This window comes from Ochotona curzoniae, unplaced genomic scaffold (genome assembly GCF_017591425.1).
Source record: "Ochotona curzoniae isolate NIBS_2020 unplaced genomic scaffold, NIBS_Ocur_1.0 scaffold_4506, whole genome shotgun sequence".
NCBI classification, from domain to species: domain Eukaryota; kingdom Metazoa; phylum Chordata; class Mammalia; order Lagomorpha; family Ochotonidae; genus Ochotona; species Ochotona curzoniae.
In genome coordinates this window covers 35800386-35821683 of record NW_024467119.1, presented here as the reverse complement: position 1 = coordinate 35821683, position 21298 = coordinate 35800386, and positions in this window count along the sequence as shown.

Below are 21298 nucleotides of genomic sequence, written 5' to 3'. Positions count from 1 at the left end.
TTTAAAACGTTCAAGCCCACTAACACTTATTCCATGTATAGTTAAGCATAAACATTAACAAAAAGAAAGAAAAGAGAGAAATATAATAAAGGAATCAAGGGGAGGGGAAGAAATTAAGGAACGAAGAGCACCATGGAATGAACAAAGCAACCAATTGCCCAGTGTCTGTATTCCAAACTCCAACGGCAAGTGTTACAAGGATCACTAGCACTTCTTAATCATATCTCAATCATGTGAGTGATATTCATAGCCAAAATACATACATGATCATTTGATACAAGGAAATGGCTACCAGTTTTGAGGGGCTGTTGTCCCACAGAATTACAGCTTTGTTTCAGTGGATTTTGTAACGGAATTTGGCTTGGAAATCTCATGAAAAGCAGATGGATTCTGGGGAGGAATTAAGTGTCTGCTGGTAGGAGGGTGATGGGTTGTTTCATTAATAAAACACGAACAGCAGGAAAATGTTAATGAATAGACATTCCAGAACTTGAATACTGAATTTATAGCACGAAAAAAGAAAAGCAAAAAGAAAAAAAAATGAGTATGCTACAATACAGCGGTATTTTTAGAAAAGGAGGTGTCAAAGCAACACAGAAATCATTAGTTTTTTTTTTTTAAGCATCAGTTTATGCTACTGTCCGCATAGCACTGAGATGTAGTCAGCTTCAAGCTGGCAGATACATAGAAATGTGGCTAACATTATTTAATATCACATGTCAACTACTACAATATTAGTAATAGTTAATTTTGATAATTTTTGACAGTGATTATTTCATTTAAATCAAGTACTTTGGTTTCTATTGATTTGATAAAAATCTATGTTAATTTTCTAAAGATTTAAACAAATTTTACGCTATAAAATTAATACTTAATTTTCTTTAAGACAAAATCGAAGAGGCACCACTGTCCCTAGTTATTACTTTGAACCCTACCTCCTTCAAATATTTCAAATAAAATACTAACTTAAACATATCATTTCAAACTAATTTGAAGAGAGAGTTTTGACTCTCTGGGGTCATGATAGTATGCCAGACAGTGTAGATGTTCAGTAGAAGTGGCGTAAGTACAGGGCCTTTTTTTCAAAGTCCTATCTGTTTGCATCTTATTAAAGCTACGGCAAGTAAAAACAGACAGACACAGTCAAAGTAGTTTTTATGCCATGTCTCAACATTTGACACTATAATTGTGCATTTACCCACAGTGAGGTAAAACAGCTGAGATTTCTGCAGGAGGGGCAGTCCTTTGAGTTCTTCTGCCACAGGGCTACTCGGCTTCTCCCTGCCAGAATCAGCTATGCAGCCCATGGGGAACGCACGGTGCATGGCCGTGTGTGTCCATCCAGCTCGTGATTGCCATGCTTCCTCTGGCATGCTAGTGCAAGGAGCAAGAGCTTCCCTGGATGAGTGACATTCAATTATCCAAGAAAGAAATTCTTAAAGGACTACATGGTACCGAGATAAATCACCTTGGCTGACAGCTCCATTACAAAACTGACATGGAGAAGAGAAGTAGCCCACTGGGCTAAAGGTATTCTCCTAGCCACTCCCTCAGCAATTGTCCTGACTGAAAAAGGGAACGGTCCCAGCCAGATGATTTGTGCAAGACACAAGAGTCACCTCATTAAAGGATAAGATTTTCTCCAGCATATCAAGGCTCGTGTGTAAAACATCAATTATTTGCCAAATAACCAGTGAGAAGTTCCTGAAAAATTATACTTGTAAGAAATTTTTTGTGATATTGTCCCTGATTAGACTATTTGTCGCCTCTATCTTATTCTAGATCCCCAATCTCCACCATTTATCAAGAACAGATCTCAGGGGCTGGTGCAATGGACTGACGAATCCTCGTCCAAGTGCTGGGATCCCCTATGAGCACTGGTTTGTGTCTAGTCTGCTCCATTTTGCATCCACTTCCTTGCTTATGGCCAGGGAAAGCAGAAATGGATGGCCCAAATCCTTAAGTTCCTGCACCAGCATATGGGACCTGGAAGTAAACCCTAGCTCCTGGCTTCTGATAGGCTCAACTATGGAAGATCTTACTCTTCCTGTCTCTCTGTCAATCTGTCTTTAATAATAATAATAATAATAATAATAATAATAATTTGAAGAAACAAAAAAAAAAGAAGCAGATCTCAGTCTCTTACTTTCCTTGTACATCTCACTTAGGCCAGTCCACATACGTTCCATTTTCTATGTTGTGTCCATCAACTAGCACAATGCAAACCATCTAGCAGACACTTAACAAGTGAATGCCTAACAAGTCCAAACTTTACAGCTGGACACAAATGAACTGCTCCCTGCACTAAGTCAACAGGTAAAATGATCTATTCGAACTCTCTATTATATTGTAGGAAAAGATTTTTTGGCCTTTTTGGGTTTCTTTTCAACTATTTCCACACTATCCCCTAGCATTGGCAAGAAATGTGGCTAAATAAGACATTTGTTTTCATTAGGCAGGTTGCTAAAATTATAAAATTCACAGGGTTATGATGTGGTTTAAGGTAGAAAATGCAAGCAAAATAGAAAATATTTTTAGCCTAAAATAGAGGTTTTGCAAACAGATATTATTTAGTTGATCACTTATGCTAAATACTGAGGGCAATTGTCCTGGAGAAATGTAGTCTTTGGTTAATGTATGAAAGACAGACTATATGAGAAGCTCATTCTGTTAACTGCTTCAGATGAACAGGTTGAAGCCAAGCAGCTGAAGTCCTTGCTTTCAACATACCGGGATCCCTTAAGCATACAAGATTGTATCCCTGGGGCTCTGTGTCCCATCCAGCACCCTGCTTGTGGCATGGGAAAGCAGTGGAGGATTTCCCAAAGCCTTGGGACCCTGCACCTGTGTGGGAGACTCGGAAGAGGCTCTGGGCTCCTGGCTTCAGACTTGCACAGCTGCAGTCGTTGAGGCTGCTTGGGGGGGTGAATCTCTGGGCAAAAGATCTTCCTCTCTGTTTCTCCTCCTATCTGTATATCTGGCTTTCCAATACAAATAAAATAAATCTTTAAAAACTTTTCAAGCATACTACCTCCTGTGTAACTATGAGTATATCATAAATGTTACATTTAAGGAGAATTTTAATGATATACTTTAAAGAACGTTAACTATACTTCTATAGTCTGCCATTTCATGTGTAAGTTCTCTCTACAACCTGTTAGTCTCTGTCTCTCGGTTTCCAGAGTCAATGCTGAGAGTTCTATTCCAAGAGATGCAGTGGAGACGCACACAAAGACGTGCTACCCAAAGTTGCCTACATTCTGCTGTAGTTTTGTGTTTGTCTATTTGTTTGTTTTATTTAAGGAAAACATTCAACAGCACAAGTTCTTATAGTACATACCATAATTTAGTCTGCTACGTAGGGCTGCCTTTCAATTTCTGAATTAATGTTATTCCCATTTTGATTTCAATAGTAGGAAATGTAATGTAAATGTCAAAAAAAAAAAAAGGTCACTAAACGACTTAGGCACATTTCCAATTCCTGTGTTGCATTTTTAATAGTTACAGTAAAAGTGAGTACTGCAGGACGGTCTCTCACAGGAAAATGAGGTGTTGTACAGATACAGCTTTGATATAACTAAAGGCTTTAAAGAGACAGCTATTAAATTATGCATTAGTATAAATGCTGAGTCAGACGTTCCAGAACAAAAGGAATCCGTATTTTGGATTGTATCCTACTTACTCTATGGATGCTGACAGCAAATTATAGGTTATTGGGATCACCAAGGTTGAATGATTAGAGAGCAATTAAATCATTGTGTTTTTCTGGAAATGAAAGAATTAGGGGAAATGGGTATCTATGTGGAAAAAAATAAATGAATTATATAAAATGAACTAGAGGCTTACAGTTTATGATTGTGTTGCCTCACCACTTGACATCAGAAATCACTGGGGGTAGAACTTATACCTGTGCAACTAAATTGAATAAAGGGGTGGGAAAATGCTAGTGGCACAGTAACAACTTTTGAAATTCATTTAAAACTGAAAAAAAAAAATCCTGGATACCTCAAGACATACATAATCAAAGGTTTAGACTATCTTCTTTACAGACTGAGAAGTCTAAAATATATTCCACGTGTAATTATCTTTTGCTTTGTTCTCAAGAGTGACAAAGAAACTGTATTGCAGCCTTGTTCTTCCATACTTCCATTGCACTTATAAACATAAAATTTAAATAAACCTTTAAGCAACATTGGAAGTGTTGCAGAAAATTCAATGCAAAAGACAACAGCAGCCTCAGTTCTTTTCTCAATATATAAAAAAAAAAATCATGTGTCCAACACGGTAGCCTACCAGCTAAAATTCTTCACATTGCACGCACTGGGATCCGAATGGTCACTGATTCTAATGCAGGCAGGGAGCTGGACACCAGTGTGTTTAAGCCGAGGACTTTAACCACTAAGCTACCACACTGGGCCTTCAAAAGAAAATCTTAAATCATCGTCCAAACCTATGAGCTATATTCTGAAATTACACAGTATCCTGAAGTGTGTGCTACACTGGGGCAGCACAGAATGGAGGGAGAAACATAATAAAAAGGAAGTACATGTTCAAGTGAATTTTGGAAATCATCTTAGTTTCTTTTGGTGTGTTATACTTGGATTCTCAGATTCAGTTAGATTATTCTTTCCCTACAGAATGAAATGAGATTTTAGAGAGAAAAATTTCTCATTTTTATTGTCTTTTGCATCAGAAAAAAAAAGAGTAGAGCAGCCAAAAAACAGTGGAGGTGTTTTTTGAAGTTTATCTAACAAACACTGATTATTTTACCTGCTCTGGAAATTGACATAAGTATTAAATACAGTGAAAAGAACAACACACAGTTTTGTTTTCCATACAGAATGTCAGTTCTTTTGAAGAAACACAAAATAAAGAACCAAAGAAATATTGAATTTCAAGTTGTGATAAGTGTGTTGAAATATACCTAAAATATGATTGAAGGTGATATCTGATATCTCTGGTTTACATTAGAAATTCACATTGTTTTTTCCATTTCTCTGAAGGTGATATGAACTTATACATTAAATTATCATTTGTTTGTATGGGGAGTTGCATCTCTTATGAAAGTTTATTGAACCAGACTTTCTGGTTTTTATTTATAGTGTTAGAATAGCAATTAGCTTGTAAGTAGTGGAAGACTTCATAATGCCAAAATCACAAAGTGTCTTCAAAAGTAGAAATGACAGCTTGTTCAAAGATGTTTTGTTGTTTGTCAGTTGTTTGTAAATATATGTGTTTCAGAAATAATTATTGAAAAGAAATAACAAGGTCGAATGCACCAGGAAAGAGTTACCATATTGGTTGCAGATTTTAATCTTTAATGTTATGTGTTAGAAAATAATTTTAAATCAATTGGATTTTTTTTAAAGATTTGTTTATTTTTATCGGAAAGCCAGAAATACAGAGAGGAGGAGAGACAGAGAGGAAGATCTTCCATCCAATGGTTCACTCCCCAAGTGGCTGCAATGTTTAGAGCTGAGCCAATCTGAAGCCAGGAGCCAGGAGCTCTTCCGAGTCTCCCACAGGTGTGCAGGGTCCCAAGGTTTTGGGCCGTCCTCGACTGCCTTCCTGGGCCACAGACAGGGAGCTGGAGGGAAAGCGGGGCTGCCGGGATTAGAACTGGTGTCCATATGGGTTCCCGGGCGTGCAAGACGAGGACTTAACCTACTACACTATCTCGCCGGGCCCTAAATCAATTGGATTCTAACAGAGAAAACAATATGTACTTGTAAAGTATCATGATGAGGTTTCTTTTCACTATTGTAGCAAAAGTGTTTCCAACAAATATCTTCTAACTTTGAGTGATTCAAAAGCTAAGTTGCTAATGTCTATTGGTGAAATAGAAGATTGCTGAGGTGCGCCCCTGCAAAAAATGGAGCAAATCAGAGGCAAGAAAGCCGCCGTCAGAGATGGTGCTTCAGGAGTCCACGCACATCATGTGTGCTTAGAACCTTAGCATTCAGCGGAGATTTCATTCATCACTTTTCACTGACTCATTTTTTTCTAAGACAGGTAAATTACCCATTTCATTTTTTCATGTTGCTTATGATATCACTAATCATTCTCTTACCATGGTTTTGCCCACAATTTTCTTTGACCTGCGAGGAAATGAACTGAATTAGATTCTTTCAATATCCAATGCTAAAATGGGCATCTTTAGAAGCTATACTAAATTTTTAACTCCAAATGTAAGTACCATTTTCAGACATTGCATAACTGTGACAAACACATTGGGGGAATTTGACTCAACTCATCTTGAATAATTAGCACCATATTTTGAGCATCAGTTTAGTGCAACATTCAAAAAAACAAATTGCTAAGTTGTCATGTATTAGAATTAAGATATATTTCCTATTAGCTGAGGCAAGGGTGTCCATCATTGCTACAAATGCAAAAATTACACCTTCAGTGAAAGCAGACAAGGAACATGCACATACAACTCAACAGAATCAAGAGTGCAGCTGAATTGCATTGAGGATGACAAGTGCTTCCGAGGGTTCAAATACTGAATGTTGTTTGAGCTTTCCCAGGAAGTATAAAACCATTTGGATGTAGGAAAGACTTTTACCAAGAAAAGGTAATGCTGATTGATCTTGAAGAATAGTAAGATGCAACCAGTTGATTTTGACATGTCCACATAAAAGCTGCTGAAATTGTAGCTAATTTTTGTATTTCCAGTGGTTCCTTTGCTCATCAACATTATTATCAAATTGTGGTCAGAGATGCTTGTACTGTCCACAAAGTCAAAGCTATTTTCATGATAATGCCAAGATGTTATTTGACTTTTTCACTGCATTGACATTTGCAGTGATGATAAAGAACAAGGCTGGATAAAGAAATTCATTCCTTATCTTGAATCAAGGCCATGACATTGATATATTTCAGTATAAGTCTATGTATTTTTTATTACCATGCACTATTGAGAGGTAAATCCATTGTTACTTAAGAATGTTGAAATAGTAAACATTATTCAATTACTTACAAGATCAAATTATTTATTAAATTTATGTTAAAGATCCCTTTTGTGAACACATATTGTGTGCCAATTTGTTTTTTTTTTTAAGATTTATTTATTTTTATTGGAGAGGCAGATTTACAGAGAGAAGAAGTGACAGAAAGAAAGTTCTTCCACCTGCTGTTTCACTGCTGAAGCAGGCACAATGCCAGGAGCGAGGTCATTCCAAAGCCAGGAGCCAAGAACATCTTCCAGATCCAGCATGCACATGCAGGGTCCCACAGCATTGCGTTATCCTCTGATGCTGTCCCAAGCCATAATCAGGGAGGTGGATGGGAAGCAGAGAAGCCAAGAAATGAACTGGTGCCCAAATGGGATGCTCGTGCTCAAAGATAGAACCATCATGCAGGCCCTCCCTTTTTTTTAGGGGGGGGGATTACTTTTTTTTTTAATTGGCCAATCTTTTTTGTTAATTTTATCTCTTTATATTATTATCATTTTATGATGCAGTTCTTTAGATTGTGGGATTTCCCTTATCCTCTCCCCAATAGCTTCCCACCTCACTGAGTTCCAATGACTACAAAAAAAATAGCCGTGTGCCAACTGCAATAAGTAAAATCAAACTGTATACCTGTGGGTGACAGAGCTTAGAAACCTGCTCCAAGGAGAAGAATATGACAATCAGAAGTACAATGACCAAGAGCAAATGAAGAGACAGAAATACAACGGATATTACTGAAGATTCCCCTGCAAAGGAACAAAACCCTATGCCAACCTCAGAGTTCACCAACGAAGACATCGAGAAAATGGGGGATACAGAATTCAAACTGTTTGTTATAAAACTTCTTGTCAACAATGAGAAGCATGTAAAGCAGTCATTCAAGGAATTCAAGGAACATGTCACACTGGAAATGAATCAAATGAAAGCTGATATATCAGAAATGAAGAATACAATGGAACAAGCTAAAAGTTCAGTAGAAAGTCTACAAAATAGAATGAAGGAGGCAGAAGAAAACAAATCTTAAAATTAGAAGACATTTCCTGTCATCAGTTAAAAACAAACAAAAAGCTGGAAGCAGGGCTGGATCAGGCCAAAAAAAGTATTCAAGAATTAAAAGACACTATTAAAAGGCCAAATATAAGAGTTATGGGAGTCACAGAAGATGCAGAAAAATAAGCTGGGTTGAAAAATGTATTTAATGAAATAAGGGAAAATTTTCCTAATCTAGGGAAAGAATTGAGAAACAACATCCAGAAGGGACACAGAACTCTCAACAGGCTTGAACAAAAGCGATCTTCACCAAGACACATAATCAAGCTGTCTTCAATCCAACATAAGGAAAAGGCCCTCACTTTTCTAATATGAAAAAGAATTCGGAAGATTGAGATAATGGGGCTCGGCATGGTCATTTAGCATATAGATCTTCATTTTGCATGAGCTGGGATCCCATATGGGTCCCAATTTGTGTCCCAACAGCTCTACTTCACATCCAGCTCCCCAGTTGTGCCCTGGGAGAACAGCAGGGGAGAGCCCAAACCTTTGGGACCTTGCACTCACTTAGGAGACCCAGAAGAAACTCCTGGCTCCTGGCTTCATAATGAGATCAGCTCCGGCCACTGAGACCAGTCGGTAAGTGAATCAACAGATAGATAATCTTTCTCTTTGTAAGCCTGCCTTTCCAATTAAAAATAAATAAATCTTAAAAAAGAAAAGACTGTACTAACGGGTATCATGTTTTCTGGTTTATACTCTGTTATACAGGAGTTCAAAAAACATTTAAAAAGTAAAAATAAGCCTCAATATGAATATCAATGAGGAGCGTTCATTTTAGAGGGATTGAAAAGTGAATCTCTCAACTGCAGAGGTATCTGAGGACAAGCTGGACACTGCACTGGGGGCAAGTTGTTATGGAGGGAATCATACTCTCTCTGAATTTAGACTTCATAAACCTTTAATCCTTTCCGCATTGATTTTTAGCATCTTGCTTGCTTCAAGATCTGCCAATTTGATCACAGTCTGCACTGAGTAAAAATTTAGTGTTCTTAGAATTGAGTGAAATTGGATTGTGTATTTTTGGGAATTAACTCAAATGTTAATGGTTGATAAAGAAAAAGAAGAAACTGAGGAAGAAATAAAGCACTGAGAATCCAGGTTTGTATTTATGTATATGTGGTATCCAAATGATATCACAATGCTTCTCAAAAGACGAAGGAATTGAGCCATTCAGGATCGTATCCTGAAGACAAAACAGGTTCAATAACAAGGAGTCTCCATCACCTAGAACTGATCAGAGAAAAAAAGCTTTCATCTGAACAGCAGATGAGGATTCCAGCACCTAACTGCCTGCAACCTATGTCAGGATACCTGACTTAAGTTTTATCGAGTGGATTTGGGACTGGCTTAAGCATGGAAGTTGCAGTCATTTGTAGAGTGATCTCTCTCTGTGTCTCTGTCTCTCTCTTTCTCTCACTGTCAAATAAACATATTTCTAACACAAGAATTATCCAGTGGTCTTGGAATCGGGTAACATCACCTTTTTCAATCTGGCAATCAGATTCCCTGATACTCATGTTTCTTTTTACAATAAATAAGTAACAATTTAAAAAATAGCCTCCCCAGACAATAACGTTTTGCAGCAAGTAGTAATCCACTGACCATCTTTCTGGGACCTACACAATAAAGGCAAAAAGAGAGAGAAAGAGAGAAAGAGAGAAAGAGAGAAAGAAAGAGAGAAAGAGAGAAAGAGAGAGAAAGAAAGAGAGAAAGAGAGAAAGAGAGAAAGAAAGAAAGAAAGAAAGAAAGAAAGAAAGAAAGAAAGAAAGAAAGAAAGAAAGAAAGAAAGAAAGAAAAGAACAAAAAGGAAGGAAGGAAGGGATAGGAAACAAGGAGAGAAAAGATAGGAATGAAAAAAGGCACAGTTTTAGCCTTAGGTTCTTGCTGCAAAATGACCTTATGTGCTGCACATGCCTGCCAATGGCTTAAACTTCATTGTCTTCACCTCTATTGGGAGCACAAACATAGTTAAGGACAAGGACTCCATTTTCATACAATTTGAAGACTCTCACAAAGAATTTGTCATTCATTTCAATTCTAAGATTCCCTTGGAACATTTTATGGTCAAGATTATTCTTGTCTTCTCTGAGAGTAAAGCAAGTTTTTATTTTCCTGTTCTTATCACACATGGGTTGGATTTAAAAAAACTGTACAACCTTATTTGGTAAATACATGTGCACAATAGAAACAACAAAAACAGAAGCAAGCTTAGTCACCAAAGGAGAACAGTAGAATAAATGGGTGCTGTATTTATAAAATGATGTATAATTGCTAATAAAGTAAATATATTAAAAATTAATTATACTAAAAAGATCAAAATTCAAAAAGAATGAAGACTAAATGTAGATGTACAAAGACCCTACAATATAAATGTAATTATGTAAAATTTTTAATGGCAAAAATTTCTACTTAGTATATTTGAGAATACCTACACATGTAGCAAACATGGAAAAATGATAGACAATAGCTTCAAAATTTTGCAGCACACTGGAAATGATTAGACAAACTGGAAATAGTACATATCACATACAAAAGTTTCAATTCCAACTATTTCATTGATTTTTTGTGGTCTTTTTTTGAGATTTATGTATTTTCAGTTGAAAAGCAGATTCACAAAGATGAAAGGAGAGATTGAGAGAAAGGCCTTCTATCAGCTTGTCACTCACCAAATGGTTTCAATGGTCACAGCTAGGCTGGTCCAAACCCAGAAGTGCAGAGCTTCCTTTAGCTCTCCCACATGTGTCAAGAATCCCAAGGGCTTGAGCCATCTTCTCTTCCATGCCCAGGCACATCGGAAGGAAGCTGGATTTGAGGTGGGGATGTCTAGACACAAGCTAATGCCTATTGGGGTGCTGTTAGTGCTGGAGGCTCAGTCTACAGTGACATGACGCTAACCTCTGCTTCATTGTTTAAAAACAAAAACAAAAAAAGGCCCAGAGTGGTGACCTAGTGACTAAAGTTCTCTCCTTGAAAGCGCCTGGATCCCATAGGGGAGGGTTCTAATCCTGGCAGCTCCACTTTCCATCCAGCTCCCTGCTTGTGGCCTGGGAGGGCAGTCCAGGATGGCCCAAAGCCTTGGGACCCTGCACCCACATGGGAGACCAGGAAAAGGTTCCTGGCTCCTGGCCTTGGATCGGCGCAGCACCAGCTGTAGCGGTCATTTGGGGAGTGAACCACTGAACAGAAGTTCTTCCTCTCTGTCTCTAATCCTCTCTGTATATCTGACTTTGAAATTAAATAAATAAATTAAAAAAAAAGAAAAAGCAAAAAAGAAAGTATTTATAGTAAAATGTTAGCAGACATGCTCCATTGATATTTTTCAGTTCTTTTGAGGTATTTTCTTATAAAAAATGTAAGAATTAAGAATATATAACACTATTCCATTTTTGGGTAGTTCAGTTAATAAACATTGCTTATTTCATGGTTCATTGTTACTATAGGAGATTTATATTAATTAATTAATAAGATAACAGAAAAATACATCATTATTTCATACATGGCTTATACCTAGAAGCAGATTGAGTTGTCAAAAACATGATAAACAATCAATAGAAATGAATATTTAATGTATTAAAAGGATTAAACAAATATTTAAATTCAAAAGCCCTAGCATTTAAATCATTTAAAAGATTATTTCTTTGATAATATTGCATGAGTAGGATTCTAACAATTTCTACCAATTTAGTCTAAAAATCTTAATATTTTAAGGGAAAATTTAATATATAACTAATGTCTGAAAAAACTCTTCAGTTCCTTACAATTAAAAGGATGTCATTACACTTAAAAAGTCAAATTATTTACTCTTTGAACCTTTTTAAAAGTGTTTGGAATGTTAGCATAATTACTTATGTGAATACATTATTCATTTTAGAGTAAGTTGTTTAATGCCACACTATTCTTAAATGTGTAAAGTTCATTTAGAAGTGAGAGCTTCGTTCATCAATGGAGAACACTAAGACCAAAGCTGCCACATTGCAAATCTTCTGAGACTAGAAATATCATTTCTTAAATTTATGATTACTCATCCCACATTCAAGATTAACATATTGTTAGTGTAAAACATGATCTATAATGCTTTCTAACATCTGTTTGCATCCTATACAAACTATGAAACTTGGCTTTCATTCAAATATATTTCTCAGTTTCCATTATAGATAGGTTAAATATAGCAAGTAGGTACACCACAAGGCTTGGCAAAATTAACCACACCTAAACCATAACAATCTAGCCTATTTACCATAGGAATTAATTCAATATTGTGTTTAGAATTGTTGTTATCTAGCAAATGTTGTTCCTATGGAAACAAAATCAAAACGGACAGTAATGTTCACTTAAACCAGCTTGCCTGAACACCAGCTCTGAGGTGACAAGCTAGTTTACATAGTATTTATCCAGTATTGGTCCTGGAGGAGGATTCATCCATATGAGGTCAGAGAACAAATATTGAGCAGTGGGACAAATATCTGCCCAGTGTGATTTATCAAATCGCGTGCTTTTCAGAAATGTCCCAAATCATAGTGAATTGCAGTATCCTGGAAGCAGCTGGTGACTAGCTGGAAGCCCTCTTCTAGGAAGGACACAGCCTCAAATGAGGCAGTTGGTTACTTTAGGAAGGGTGGCTTCAAGAAAAAAACAAATTGTAAGATCGTTGCAATCTGTGTGCTCAAGAGTTGGAAACTAGACAGTGAGCACAGAAATATTCACTACAGAAATGTACCTAGCAAAGTCTATTGGGGTATTATTCTCACTTCTGCATATACCTTCACACACACACACACACACACACACACACACACACACACACACACACACTGTGGTTTCTGAAATACAATTTATATTCTTGGCACAATATTTTTAAAAAGGTCAGCATCTATAGACAATAGCTCATAGGAAGGATAAAAGCTAAGCTATAAAACATGGAGATTTTTACTGCAACTGAAAATTAAATTTAGGTCTGAAATTCCTGGCAGCCAAGGGAAGTAGCAGACTGAAGTACCACGACTTCCTATCATTTGGAATGAGTAAAACTTGCTCTCAGGGAAAATAAACAACTTTTTGTTTTCAACTTAGATATACTTTTTCACATGAAAATAATATTGGGTAACAATGCCTTTTTATATCTATAAAAAACGTGGAGTGTCAGCATTCAGCTGTTGTTTATATTGGTAGAACCGCAACTCTGGTTGAGGAATCAATTGGTACCAATTTCTGTGAAGCAGAAGTGAGTTCACTTGCACTGCTTTCTAGCACTCTATCTTGAACCTGTGTAGAGAAACGAATTGCTGCCATGTCTTTTAGATAAATATTTATGTGGGGCACTTACCAAACCATATTTTCTTAGAGCTGAAAAGTAGTTAATTCAAGATTGCACTCTCAGGCAAGTACCTGGCACATACATCTTCTTTGTTGATGGCTGAAAGCTACCAGATGGTCTGGCAACGTTACATTCTGCATGGAAATCAAGAAGTCTCATAATACTGTTGCCTTCTTGGAGCATTATCCATTGCCCACATGGAGGCCAACAGTAGAGGATTTATGTGAAGAATCAATTTCTAAAAAGAGTTTTTACTCTCCTTTTTCTGAAGTGATCTCTACATTTTGAAAGCCATCTCTACTAGATAAATAATTTGAGGCAATGGCAAAGATTCAGTGGGAAAACAGACATGTGCCTCATTTTCAAATTCTGCAATGGATATGGGAACAAGAATGTGGTTTATCTAGTATCCAAGATGTGCTCTCCTGGATGCCTGGAACATACAACTGGGAAGAACCTGGCTTAAGACAGTTTTTGAAGCAGTAGAGTCTGAATTGGCTTCTTTTAAACATCACGACTATGAGCACCACTGCCTCATTTGGACCAAATAAGCACCAGATAGACTGAAGGAACTCTTGTTGCACTTATTTACTATGGCTCATGGAAAATTAGACTGTGCCAAGTGGAAATTTAGTTGTAGCCTAACCATTAGAGAGAGTGTAGTCTGTAAATCACATGAACTTGTTCGGCAGTTTAAGAAACATTTTGAATTCTGATATTGCAATAACTTATTTTCGTAAGAAAAAAAATGCCTGCTTTTTAACTTCCTTTTCCATAATTATCTGTATTCATTTGAAAGGCAATGAGAAAGAGACAAATTTTTTATCCACTGATAACATTCCTAAAAAGTCCACAATATGTGGGGCTGTGGCAAGGCAAACCCAGAAATCACGATCTCCCACAACAGGTGGCAAAGATCTAATGACTGAGTCATCACCTGGTACCCCCCAGTGCATCTATAAACAGAGAGCTAGAACTGGGAGTAGATCCACGTCTCAAATCCAGGGCATTGCAATACAGTGTGTGGCTTAATCATTGCATCAAATGTCTGGCCATGCTTTTCCTAATTCTAATGATAGGAATAAGGAGTATCTGGTTTCCAATAAATTAAAATGTTAAATAATAATATTCAAATATATGTGCATATCTACCAGGAGGGTTAAATATATCCCAATTCTATATCATGTGTTATTGAAATTTTGTTTTCAGTTAGGCCTTTTCTATACTTGCATCATCTTCTCTGAATTTATAATGGAAATTTTGCATCTTGATCTTCTTGTTGTTTCCACATAGTACCTCCATTTTTTCCCCCAAAACATCCATTACCATTTTAAATACTCAGTATAATGCACTCATAACTTTTGTCTATTTTTTCTTGCTCCAAGAATGTTTGTGAAGTCTGTTAGGATTACTTCTATAACCCAAGGTCTAACACTGTGATGCTATACATATTTGACACCATACAAATGAATAGTTCGTGATTAAGCTAAAGAATGTATCCAATAACTAATGATATCTGCATTTCCTGGGTCTGTAATATATAATGATCTATAGTAAATGAAATAGTATATAAATGGGAATAGCATGCCTGACTCAGGAGTCATTCTTATGGATGAAGTAAGTGAGGATTTTTGAAAAAGTTAGATCTGAAAGTGCTAGATACTTTATGCAATTTTTAAACAGTGAAAAAAATCTTAAAGATTTATTTTTATTATTGGAAAGTGAGATATGCAAAAAGGAGGAGAGACAGAGATCTTCTCTCAGTTGACTCACTACCCAAGTGGCTGCAACAGTCAGAACTGTGCCTACTGGTCAGGAGCCAGGAGCATGCTCCCACGCTGTTGCAAGGTCCCAGGGCTTCGGGCGTCCCTCGGCTGCCTTCCCGGGCCACAAGCAAGGAGCTGGATGGGAAGCGGGGCAGCCGATACACAAACTGGCACCTGTATGTGATCCCAGAGTGTGCAATATGAGGACATTAGCCTCTAGGCTGAACTGAAGCTTATCACAGGATTGATTATCCCAGACTGCAACTCTCTGAAACAATTTATTTTATTTTATTTTATTTTATTTTATTTTATTTTATTTTATTTTATTTTATTTTAAAGATTTGTTTTATTTTTTATTGGAAAAGCAGATATACAGAGAGGAGGAAAGACAGAGAGGAAGATTTTTGGTCCGCTGATTCACTTCCCAAGTGGCCACAATGGCAGGAGCTCTCCTGCTCAGAAGCCAGGAGCCTGAAGACTCTTCTGGGTCTCACGTGAAGGTGCAGGGTCCCAAGGCTTTGGGCCATCCTTGACTGCTTTTCCAGGCCACAGGCAGGGAGTTTGATGGGAAGCAGGGCTGTGGGGATTAGAACCAGTGCCCATATGGGATCCCTGCCCGATCAAGGCAACCCGGTGCTTCCAAGGTGAGGACTTAAGTCACTAGACTACTGTGCTGGGCCCTATTTGTTTATTTTTAGTTGATGTTTTTACAGACTGGAGAAAAACAGAGTCACAAACAAGGACAGAGAAGTTTGTTTCTCACCTCTGAAAAGATCCAAACTTCGGCTGGTGGACCAAGGTTGAAGGCAGAAGCTTAATTTTGGTTCCCAACATAGGTGCTGAGTCTCGATTGCTTGGTCCATCACTGCTGCTTTCAGAGCTGTAATTGGAAGCTGCAGCAAGAAACCAAGCCTACGTGAACTGAGATGGAACACAGTACTTCAAACTGACAGTTTAATTTTTAGCGAAAATGTGTTCTGCCTAAAAGTCTAAATGGGAGCTGGTTTGATGAAGAAGCCATGAAAGTTATGCAAATAGTTTTGATTTGCTTACTAGATTTCAAGTTTACCAGTATTTCACCATGTAAAAATTTGCAAATCACACTAAATGAAAGAAAAACAAAGTTGCTGGTCATGCTAGAAAGAGGAAAGAAAGAGAGACAGAGAGAAATCTTCCATCTGCTGGTCTACTCCCAAGAAAGTCACAACACATTAGGCTCATTCAGACAAAAACCTGGAGCTTCATATGTGTCTGGCTTGAGTGCAGCAAGGCAAAAGCACATAGACCATTTTCTATTGCCTTTCCCATGAGTATTCTCAAGGATCTAGACAGCAAGTAGAGCTGCCAGGATACAAACTGGCATGAGTATGGGATAATGGCATTGTAATATGAGCACAGGACTGGGGAAGGAATCTTATGGACAGGGCAATTATCGTTCACTTATTTTGCAGCCAGCCTGGCAGTGAAAAGAAATCATGTCAACAATTTCAATATACAGATCTCCAAAGTGTTCTTAGGTGAGGGATGGGCAGAGAGATGTTTACTTTGTTTCCATTAAATTAGCTTCCAGTTTAAAAAAAAGTTGCATAAAATAACTCCGTAGAATTCTACATCATTCTACACTACATTTGTTAATACCTTTTTTAGGTGAATGTAAATATGATTCTTTTAAGAGAAAAATATGTTCAGATTATCTCTTAAAGATTAAGAGGGCTCTGTGCAATGGCTCAATGGCTAAACCCACACCTAGGCGGCACTCGGATGCCATGTGGGCGCTGGTTTTTGTCCTGGCTGCTCCACTTGCCATGTAATTCCTACTTGTGGCCTGGGAAAGCAGTGGAGAATGGCCCAAAGCCTTGGATTCTGCAACTGCATGGGAGACCCAGAAGAAGATCCCGGCTCCTGGCTTCAGATTGCCTCAGATCATCTCTGACCACTGTGGTCATTCGGGCATGATCAGTGTGTGGAAGATCTTTCTTTCTCTCCTTCTTTCCATAAATATGATCTGCATTTTCAATTTAAATAAATAAATAAATAAATAAATAAATAAATAAATAATTCTTACACTTTATCTCTGTTTGGACAATTTCTAAATTGAAAGAGCAAAGCCATACTTCCTGTTATGAAATTTCAATCTGAAAACATCTCTTTTTGTTTTTGATGTATATCCATGAGCAACCCTAAGTTACTTATTCATTCATTTCAAACCAATAATATAGTGTTACAAGGCTCATGTCACTATTTGGTGCATTAAAAATATTAACAAAACAGGTCCTTGGGATAACTTTTAGTCATATTTATATATTATGCATGTAAATGAGATACTTCTGAAAGACATAAAAATGCAATATTCAGAGAGATGTGTAGATCCTATTTATTAATATAAAAATGTTACTGTCAACATTATTTAGAAGTAGTTTACTTACAAGGATACTATGTTTCTTGCATAATTTTACTTTCTTTCCAAGCTGCTGTTTCCCTCCCCATGCCTTACATGTCATTATTGTCAAGAGCCAAGTCCAGTATCTTTTAAATGAAGCCTAAACCCAAGGACAAAACATGACTTTGGAGCTCTGTCTGTTCATCCCTTGGGCACCACATACTCCCTCCAGCCAGACATAGGCACTTCCTTGATCATTGAAATCATTGATTTCAAGTAAAGATTTGATATGTTTACTGAGAGAATGATGTGCTACATGGAACCTTTGGCTTAATGCTCAAAGTGCAAACAATTAGCAGGTATAGCAGCAATCTGCCAAGCCTAGAAGAACTAGATCTGAAATTTCTTCATGCGTTAAAAAACTGAAGCAGACTTTGCATTAAAAAAAAGAAGAAGAAGTATTGAGTCCACATAGCATCACAGCCTATACAAAATCTTTGACCGTGCATCTAAATAAATACCTTGGATAAGAAAACTAAAGGGGATATACCATATATGAGAAAGCTCACTGAAAGTAGTTAAGTATAAACCTTTATGGCTTTAGATCCAGAAAATGACCCTTCTCACTCTTAAAATTCATCAGAAACACATCCTACAGATAGACGTTTAAGCACTTTGAGCTACAGTGAGATTTTTCATGTAATCTATATATCTTCTATGTTCTCTGTCATTGTATTTTTCACTTTCTTGCATTGATATATTATAGATATTATATGTCCCACGTGTAATATAGCATTCTGACTTGCACTTTTGCCTCTACTGACTGCAGACACTAATGGTCACAATAAGTGGACTGTTTCTATAATCAGTACACAGAATCCAAGAAATTATTTCACAGAATTATAAATATAAAAGCAGTTGCAGATATTTGCATTGTTTTTAAGTTGTTACATTTGTCATATCTCCCTACAAATATATATGAAGCTACTCTTTAAAGGTAAAACAGGCTTGTCTGTATATAATTATTTGTAAACATCTACAGATGAATTCTTCTAGAAAGCTCTAAGGCACTTAGAACTTAATGTAAAACAGTTCATTTTCATTGAAGTTTGAAGTTGCAAGAAGTTGCAAGAAGTAATTTTGGATGACTAGACCCAAACACCAATAATCCAGAAATGAGGCATCAATTTAGCAAAACTACTATTTTACAGCCATTTGTATATGTGTGTGTATCAATTAGCTAGTTGATTTTTATATGTCCCACTATCAACTCCTCACAATAATGTGTTGCCATTTTTACTATATTAAAGATGGAAAAACTAGGGTGAAGAAAGTAAAATTACACATGTGGGCATTATGAAGAATTAATTTCAGATGCAAACACTGGTCTTAGTACAATAAGCAGCTAGATCTAGATAGCAGATTTTCTGGAAGTCTGTTATTTAAATGACTGAGAGAATTTTTTTTTTCACACAAAAAGAATTTGCTATTAATACTAGTACAAAGTTACTAAGAAGTTCTGACTAATATCTGTATTGCAATAGCCAAACCTTATCCTGAGAAATCTCCACTTTTCCTTTTGCCCAAATAATTTTCTTAAATTCTAGGCAGAGGAAAATGTCCTACTAGATCAAAAGCAGGATGAAAGGAGAAAGCAATTTTCTGTAAAGAGGTCTTTACATAAGAGAGAAGTCTAAAATCTAGAGGAGTTTAAAAGCCTATACCAGATATCACATTGAGGACAAAAAAAAAAGAAGATCCGTTTTAAGATAAACCATTAAAAATCGAGTCTCATTTTCTAAGTAACTCTTTCCTAAAGGGCATCATTGCTCAATTCACTACAGGGAAGTTTCAAGTTGATTTCTAAAACATAAAGCCTCAAGAATCACCTATCCATTTATTATCATATTCTGCCAATTAGGTAGTGTGTGTTGATAATCCTTTCTCATAATAAAAAAATGCAGCTTTGTCTATATTATAAACATTTCATATACATTAATGTTATTATAGCTATTAAGCCCTTCAGAAGCATTATTCTAATTCTCTACCAACTGTAATAGTATTTCACAGAGCCAGGAGCAATGAAAGATGCGAGGGCTGGAAGAAAAGTCTACAATCAACAGTTTTTCAAAATTTCTTCTTTTCTCCTTTTACAGATACATAAAAGTGAGATATGAATGCCATTCCTTTGTAGCCAAGGTTAACAGGACTTTAGTCTTTGAGCAATCTATTGGTCAATCACTTGGCCAGACGGTAAACTAAAAACATACTTGAATGTCAACTAATTAGTTATCTAAGTGACTCTTATATTGGAAAAGCACACAAATGATTCCTTTGTCTTCAAGTACTCCTTGCGTCTGACTTTAAAATGCAAGTTTACACAATTACAGTACCAATCCTTCAGAATTTTCACCTGAAATAATCAGATGGTTAGATGGATATAATTTCCCATATTTAGAACTATGAAATGTGCTTTTCTTCAATTTGCAATGACATTATGATATCACTCCTGCTAATATTTAGCTGGAGAGCTACTTATCTAAGAATCAATTTTGTTCTTTGGATAACAATTCAGAATACACAGGGTTTTTCATGTGTTGCTGAAACATAAAATGCCCTCTGTCTCAAATGATCATTTATAGGTTTTCTCCTAGTCTTTTAGCCTTGACTTTACATTCCTAATAAAATGATTTCCAGGAATACATGTGTTTATCTTAGAATATGCCGTCTTGGGTGTGGCGCAGTGGCGCAGTGGTTAAGGTCCTCTCCTGGCACGCCCGGGATCCCATATGGGCGCCGGTTCTATCCCGGCAGCCCCGCTTCCCTTCCAGCTCCCTGCCTGTGGCCCGGGAAAGCAGTCAAGGGCAGCCCAAAGCTTTGGGACCCTGCACCTGCATGGGAGACCCGGAAGAGGCTCCTGGCTTGGGATCGGCATAGCATTGGCCGTTGCGCTCACTTGGGGAGTGAATCATCGGAGGGAAGATCTTCCTCTCTGTCTCTCCTGTCTGTATATCCGCCTTTCCAATAAAAAATAAAATAAATCTTTAAAAAAAAAAAAAAGAATGTTCCGTCTTGTACTTGCTTTATTTTAATTAAACTACAACAGTCATTTTCTATTTCTTTGTAAGGTCCCCAATACCACAGAAGTTTGTACACAGCTAATCTCCTTTTATGATAAATCCTAATCAAAATAACATCTAGGTTTTGCAATTAAAAATTGTTTTTCAAGAAATGGAGTTCTTGATGTGCTTCATTAAGTACTTCAAAGCACTTGACATACATATGTTCATTATTGTAAAGAACTAATTTGAGTTCACTCCAGATTACTTAAATGATGGTTGCTACTTTGACATTTTATGTATTTTTCTGCTGCATGCTGTGACCATTTAGAATATTAAGAAATGCTTTCTGGGCCCAATGTGGTAGCCTAGTGGCTAACCTCTTGCCTTGTATGCACTGGGATCCCATATAAGCGTGGATTTGTGTCTCAGCTCCCTGCCGTTGGCCTGGGAAAGCAGTAGAGAATGGTCCAAATCTTGGAAACCTGTACCTATGCAGGAGACCTGGGGCAAGCTACTGGATTTGGCTCCTGGCTTTGGAACAGCTCAGCTCTGGCTGATGGAGTGAACCAGCAAATGGGAGATTTTGTTTTTCCTCTCTGAAATCTACTTTTCCAATAAAAACAAATATCAAAAGAAAAGAAATGCTTACTATACTGAGTATCTTTAGACCAAGAACCAGTCTGTATTCAAGAATCTTGGCGAAAACAAATCTTCTAAAAACATTTCCTGGATTCTACTCAAGTATATGCTGTGCTCTGAGAACTGTC